This window comes from Salvelinus alpinus, chromosome 24 (assembly GCF_045679555.1).
Source record: "Salvelinus alpinus chromosome 24, SLU_Salpinus.1, whole genome shotgun sequence".
Lineage (NCBI taxonomy): Eukaryota > Metazoa > Chordata > Actinopteri > Salmoniformes > Salmonidae > Salvelinus > Salvelinus alpinus.
In genome coordinates, this window is record NC_092109.1 from 35,460,814 (window position 1) to 35,468,946 (window position 8,133).

General features: G+C 40.8%; 1 protein-coding gene across 2 annotated transcripts in view; it reads left to right on the top strand.

Annotated features, from left to right (window-relative positions):
* Positions 1 to 8,133, top strand: part of LOC139552738 (A disintegrin and metalloproteinase with thrombospondin motifs 2-like) — a 112,778-nt gene that overhangs the window by 36,904 nt on the left and 67,741 nt on the right. The gene's annotated exons all lie outside the window — the stretch shown is intronic.

An 8,133-nucleotide genomic window follows, 5' to 3' on the forward strand; every position in this document is an offset into this window, starting at 1 on the left:
ATAACACTACATACCACTATACTACACTACAATACATAACATGACACTGCACTACATTAACACTACACTACATAACACTACACTACATTCCAGTATACTACACTATACTACAGTACATTATATACCACTACACTAGATAACACTAAATTATATTACATACCACTAAACTTCATAACATTACACTACATAACATTACACTACACTTAATAACACAATGCTACACTACAGAACATTACACTATGTAACACTACACTACATAACACTCTACTTCACTATACTACACTACATACTACATACATAACAGTTTACTACTCTACACTATACTACAGCACATTACAAAACACTACACTACATAACACTAAACTACATTACATACCACTACACTTCATAACATTACACTACATAACATTACACTACAATTAATAACACTATGCTACAGAACACTACAATACATGACACTATACTATACAACACGACACTACATAACACTACATGGCACAAAACTACACTACATAACACTACAATACACTACACAACATGACACTACACTACATACCACTAAACTACACTACACTACATACCACTAAACTACACTACACTACATAACACACCACTATACTATACTACACTACACTATATAACACACCACTACACTACATAACACTATACTATACTACAATGCACTACATAACACTACACTAAATAACACTAAACTATACTATATAACACTACACTACATAACACTCAACTACTCTACATAACACTACACTACATAACACTACAATACACTACACAACATGACACTACACTACATACCACTAAACTACACTACATACCACTAAACTACACTGCATACCACTACACTATACTACATAACACTGCACTACAATACACCACATAACAATATACTCCACTGCATAACACTACACAACACAACACTACAATACATAACACTATACTATACTACGCTACACTACATTATGCTACACTACACAACACAACAATCAAGTTTATCAATCAAGTTTATTTTATATAGCCCTTCGTACATCAGCTAATATCTCGAAGTGCTGTACAGAAACCCAGCCTAAAACAACACTACACTAAATAACACTATACTACACTACATAACACTACACTAAATAACACTATACTACACTACATAACACTACACTAAATGACACTAAACTACACTACAAACCACTACACTACATAACACTAAACTACATAACACTACAGTACATAACACTATACTGCACCACACCTTAATACATAACACTATGCTACACTACACTACATAACACTACAATATACTACACTACATAACACTACACTGCACTACATAACACTATACTACACTACATAACACTACACTACACAGCACTACATAACATTATACTATACTACACTACATAATATTACATACCACTACACTAAGTAACACTAAACTACACCACATAAAACTAAACTACACTACATAGCACTACACCACATAGCACTAAACTACACTGCATAAAACTACACTACATAAATAAACTACATAACACTACACTACATAACACTAAACTACACTACATACCACAACACTACACTACATAACACTAAATTACACTACATAACACTACACTGCATAACACTACACTACATACCACAAAACTACACTACATAACACTACACTACATAACACTAAACTACACTATATAACACTAAACTGCACTACACAACATGACACTACACTACATAACACTACACAATACTACACTACATAACGCTACACTACACTATATAACACAACATTACAACACAACACTACATAACACTATACTATACCATAGTACACTACACTACATAACACTAAACTGCACTACATAACACTACACTCCATACCACTAAACTGCACTACATAACACGACACTACACTACATAACACTACACAACACGACACTACATAACACCGCACTACACTATACTACACTATATAGCACTATACTATACTACACCATATAACACTACACTACGCAACACTACACTGCATAACACTATACTATGCTATACTACACTAGACTACATAACGCTACGCTACACCACACAACACTACACTACACTTCATAACACTATACTATACTACACTACATAACACTAAACTACACTACATAACACTACAATCGATGTCACTAAATTACACTACAGAACAATATAGTATACTACATAACACTACACTACGTAACACTAAACTACACTACATAACACTACACTACATACCACTAAATTACACTACATACCACTACACTACGCAGCACTAGACTCATAACACTAAACTACACTACATAACACTCCATAACACTACGCTACACAACACTATACTACATAACAGTAAACTACACTACATAACACTACACTCCATAACACTACACTACATAACGCTACACTACACAACACTACACTACATAGCACTATACTACACTACACTCCATAACACTAAACTACACTACATAACAATACACTACACTACACTACACTACATAACACTATACTATACTACATAACACTACACTACATAACACTAAACTGCACTACATAACACTACACGACATAACACTAAACTACACTACATAACACTTTACTACATAACGCTACATTACACTTCACCCTGTTCACACATTCAGCCATTTCCACCTTTCTACCACAAAATCATTCTCTAACCTGTGTTATGTGCTTCCCTTGCACTGTTTCATGTGTTTTTTCCTTTTTAATATTTGTCAGTTCCACCACCCATTTCTCCTCAGATGAATGTTCAGTAGATTCTGTGTGAGACCTTGTAGCATTATTCATTTGATTATAATGATTTTCTGGCACTCTGGCCTCTCTGGCTTCAATCAGCCAGTTACCTAGCTAGTGAATACAAGCTAACAGATTCAGCCAGTGAATACAAGCTAACAGAATCAGCCAGCTACCTGGCCAGTGAATACGAGCGAACAGAATCAGCCAGCTACCTAGTTAGTGAATACAAGCTAACAGAATCAGCCAGCTACCTAGTTAGTGAATACAAGCTAACAGAATCAGCCAGCTACCTAGTTAGTGAATACAAGCTAACAGAATCAGCCAGCTACCTAGTTAGTGAATACGAGCTAACAGAATCAGCCAGCTACCTAGTTAGTGAATACGAGCTAACAGAATCAGCCAGCTACCTAGTTAGTGAATACGAGCTAACAGAATCAGCCAGCTACCTAGTTAGTGAATACGAGCTAACAGAATCAGCCAGCTACCTAGTTAGTGAATACGAGCTAACAGAATCAGCCAGCTACCTAGTTAGTGAATACGAGCTAACAGAATCAGCCAGCTACCTTGTTAGTGAATACGAGCTAACAGAATCAGCCAGCTACCTAGTTAGTGAATACGAGCTAACAGAATCAGCCAGCTACCTGGCCAGTGAATACGAGCTAACAGAATCAGCCAGCTACCTTGTTAGTGAATACGAGCTAACAGAATCAGCCAGCTACCTAGTTAGTGAATACGAGCTAACAGAATCAGCCAGCTACCTAGTTAGTGAATACGAGCTAACAGAATCAGCCAGCTACCTAGTTAGTGAGTACGAGCTAACAGAATCAGCCAGCTACCTAGTTAGTGAATACGAGCTAACAGAATCAGCCAGCTACCTAGTTAGTGAATACGAGCTAACAGAATCAGCCAGCTACCTGGCCAGTGAATACGAGCTAACAGAATCAGCCAGCTACCCAGTTAGTGAATACGAGCTAATAGAATCAGCCAGCTACCTGGCCAGTGAATACGAACTAACAGAATCCAGCCCATGTCCTCTGGTGGTTCAGGACGAGGGCCAGTGCTAATGTGGACCCTGCTGCCTGGGTTATTAACATAGGGTTGGGGATGGGGTGGGGGCACAGGCAGGGGGCAGATCCAGGAAGAGATATAGAGAGAGGAGGGCAGGAATGAAACGGGGGACGGGAGATTCGTATAAGAGAGAGGGCTAAAGAGTTTGTGTGAGAGGAACATGGAGAGATGGGTGCGATGGGTGTCTTGTAAATACTGATCATATGATTATTTGATTCAGCCAAGGCAGGAAACGGCTTCATCTGTAACAGCTGTATCTGTAACAGCAAGCCTTTACTATTTCACTTGATTCAGTAGAGTACTATTCACTCTGCATGAATTGGAAAGCTTCATGGCAGCTCATTTTCTAGAAATATCAGCTGTGAAATATTTGATGAAAAACAAGATCAATTGCACAACCCAGAAACACACTGTAGGACAGTTTTGTTATTCCTCATTGAGAGGAGTCATTTAGCTGTAACATGAAGCAGAGGAATAGGTTGAATCCAACAAAATCAATTCTCACTTAAACCGGTGCACCCAGAAATCGTGTTGCTCTGCCTGACTGGGTGGCCATTCAGTGGCCCCCACTCAGGTCAACAGAAATATTATAAGACAGAGAGACAGAGTTATTATAGATGCCTATAGTCAGTGTTATAGATCATTATAAAGGGTGTTATGAAGCATTATATGCATGTTCTTCATAGAAGTGTTACTTAAAGCATTAGCCAACTTCAATTCATTCTGAATGCTGCAGCACTTGTGCTAGCTAAGAACAGAAAGAGAGCACCCATTCCACCCGTTTTAAAGTCCCTGCATTGGTTGCCTGTTAGTTTCTATAGTTGTAAAATTGCTTTAATCATTTTTTTAAAGCATTAAATCAAATTAAATGTATTTATGAAGCCCTTCTTACATCAGCTGATGTCACACAGTGCTGTACAAAAACCCAGCCTAAAACTCCAAACAGCAAGCAGTGCAGGTGTAGAAGCACGGTGGCTAGGAAAAACTCCATAGAAAGGCCAGAACCAGGGCCTCCCGGGTGGCGCAGTGGTCAAGGGCACTGCATCGCAGTCTCTGTGCCACCAGAGACTCTGGGTTTGAGCCCAGGCTCTGTCGCAGCCGACCGCGACCGGGAGGTCCATGGGGCGACACACAATTGTCCGGGTTAGGGAGGGTTTGGCCGGTAAGGATATCCTTGTCTCATCGCGCACTAGCGACTCCTGTGGCGGGCCGGGCGCAGTGCACTCTGACCAGGTCGCTAGGTGTACGGTGTTTCCTCCGACACATTGGTGCGGCTGTCTTCCGGGTTGGATGCGCGCTGTGTTACGAAGCAGTGCGACTTGGTTGGGTTGTGTTTCAGAGGACGCATGGCTCTCGACCTTCGTCTCTCCCGAGCCCGTACAGGAGTTGTAGCGATGAGACAAGACAGTAACTACTAACAATTGGATACCACGAAATTGGGGAGAAAAAGGGGGTAAAAAAAAAGGCCAGAACCTAGGAAGAAACCTAGAGAGGAACCAGGCTATGAGGGGTGGCCAATCCTCTTCTGGCTGTGCCGGGTGGAGATTATAACAGAACATGGCCAAGATGTTCAAATGTTCATAGATGACCAGCAGAGTCAAATAACAATAATCACAGTGGTTGTCGAGTGTGCAAGGAGTAAATGTCAGTTGGCTTTTATTAGCAGATTATTCTGAGTATCTCTACCGCTCCTGCTGTCTAGAGAGTTGAAAACAGCAGGTCTGGGACAAGGTAGCACGTCCGGTGAACAGGTCAGGGTTCCATAGCCACAGACAGAACAGTTGAAACTGGAGCAGCAGCACGGCCAGGTCTACTGGGGACAGCAAGGAGTCATCAGGGCAGGTAGTCCTGAGGCATGGTCCTAGGGCTCAGGTCCTCCGAGAGAGAGGAAGAAAGAGAGAAAAAGAGAGAGAGAGAATTAGAGAGACACCGGATAGAGAGACACAGGACACCGGATAAGACAGGAGAAATACTCCAGATATAACAGACTGGCCCTAGCCCCCCGACACATAAACTACTGCAGCATAAATACTGGAGGCTGATACAGGAGGGGTCGAGAGACACTGTGGCCCCATCCGACGATACCCCCGGACAAGGCCAAACAGGCAGGATATAACTCCACCCACTTTGCCAAAGCACAGCCCCCACACCACTAGAGGGATATCTTCAACCACCAACTTACCATCCGGAGACAAGGCCAAGTATAGCCCACAAAGATCTCCGCCACGGCACAACCTCAGGGCGGGCGCCAACCCGGACAGGAAGATCACGGCAGTGACTCAACCCACTCAAGTGACCCACCTGCGTCAATGTTCAAGGCATTAAATGGCCTTGAACCGGAATACATGTCTCATATGCTTTTAACTTACGTGTCTGGTCGGTCCCTCTGATCTTCTGCCGCTGGTCTTTTACTCGTTCCGAAGGTCAGAACCAAACCTTTTGGTGAGTTTGCTTTCAGTCACTATGGTCCTGGCCTTTGGAACAGTCTGCCAGAAGACCTTAGGGCCTCAGAAACTGTTGAGATTTTAAAGATCTTAAAGAGATTCTCTGGTACTTTTGTATACTTTTTAGCCAGTAGTTCTGAAAGTAGCACTCAGGAGCCAAAAGTTGTCCCTGAAAAATGCTTACTACGTCACATATGTGCAGATATGTTCACCACGTCCTTGTTCTCTCTCTCTCTCTCTCTCTCTCTCTCTCTCTCTCTCTCCCTCTCTCTCTGCTGTGTCCACTGAGCCATTGGGCCTGCCCTGCAACCTCATTTGATAACGCTGGGCAGGCCGCTTGTTAAAACCTGTTGAGGATAGAGGGCGCTATTTACACTTTGGGGGAAAATCGTGCCCAATTTAAACGGCCTCGTACTCTATTCTTGCTCGTACAATATGCATATTATTATTACTATTTGATAGAAAACACTCTCTAGTTTCTAAAACCGTTTGAATTATATCTGTGAGTAAAACAGAACTCATTTTGCAGCAAACTTCCTGACAGGAAGTGGAAAATCTGAAATCGATGCTCTGTTCTAGGGCCTGCCTATAAATGTGCTTGATATTTATTAGTATACATGCACTTCATACGCCTTCCACTAGATGTCAACAGGCAGTGAGAGAAGAAATGGAGTGTATAACATGATCTGAGGTCGAATAAAAGCTCTTGGCATGACTTGACCCCAATTTCCTGTTTTCTGGAACGCGCGAGAAGTGACCTGGTATTGCCTTCTGTAAAGCTGTCGTTATAGACGACTAATATCTCCGGCTTTGATTTTATTTGATACATGTGACAATATCATCGTAAAGTATGTTTTTTCAATATAGTTTTATTAGATTATTGAAATTTTTTCGGGACGTTAGGTGTGTTGCTTTGTCTGCGTATGTTCAGGAAGGAGAGCTTCGCGCCACTTTGCTAGCTTTCCGTGCTAATTGACTGGAGAAGAGGACATTCTAAATCCAAACAACGATTGTTCTGGACAAAGGACCCCTTGTACAACATTCTGATGGAAGATCATCAAAAGTAGGACCCATTTTATGATGCTATTTCATATATCTGTCGAACATGTGAACTAGTAGTTTGCGCCCAGATTTTGGGCACGCTCTCGCCATAACGTAAACTGCATGTCGTAATGAAGATATTTTTAGAATTCTAACACGGCGATTGCATTAAGAACTAGTGTATCTGTCATTTCCTATACAACATGTATTTTTTTGTAATGTTTATGAATAGTTATTTGGTCAGAATATGTGAGTGTCAGAAAAATATCCGGATGTTGTGGGAAAAATATGCTACGTTAGCACAATGTATAACCACTGATTTCAGCTCTAAATATGCACATTTTCGAACAAAACATAAGTGTATGTATAACCTGATGTTATAGGACTGTCATCTGATGAAGCTTATCAAGGTTAGTCAAAAATTATATATCTTTTGCTGGTTTGTTACGATCGCTAACTTTTGCTGATGGTAAATGGCTTGTGTTTCTGGCTATTGTGGTAAGCTAATATAATGCTATATTGTGTTTTCGCTGTAAAACACTTAAGAAATCGGAAATATTGGCTGGAATCACAAGATGCCTGTCTTTCATTTGCTGTACACCATGTATTTTTCAGAAATGTTTTATGATGAGTATTTAGGTATTTCACGTTGGTGTCTGTAATTACTCTGGCTGCTTCGGTGCTATTTCTGACGGTAGCTGTGATGGTAGCTGCAATGTAAAACTGATTTATACCTCAAATATGCAAATTTTTCGAACAAAACATAGATTTATTGTATAACATGTTATAAGACTGTCATCTG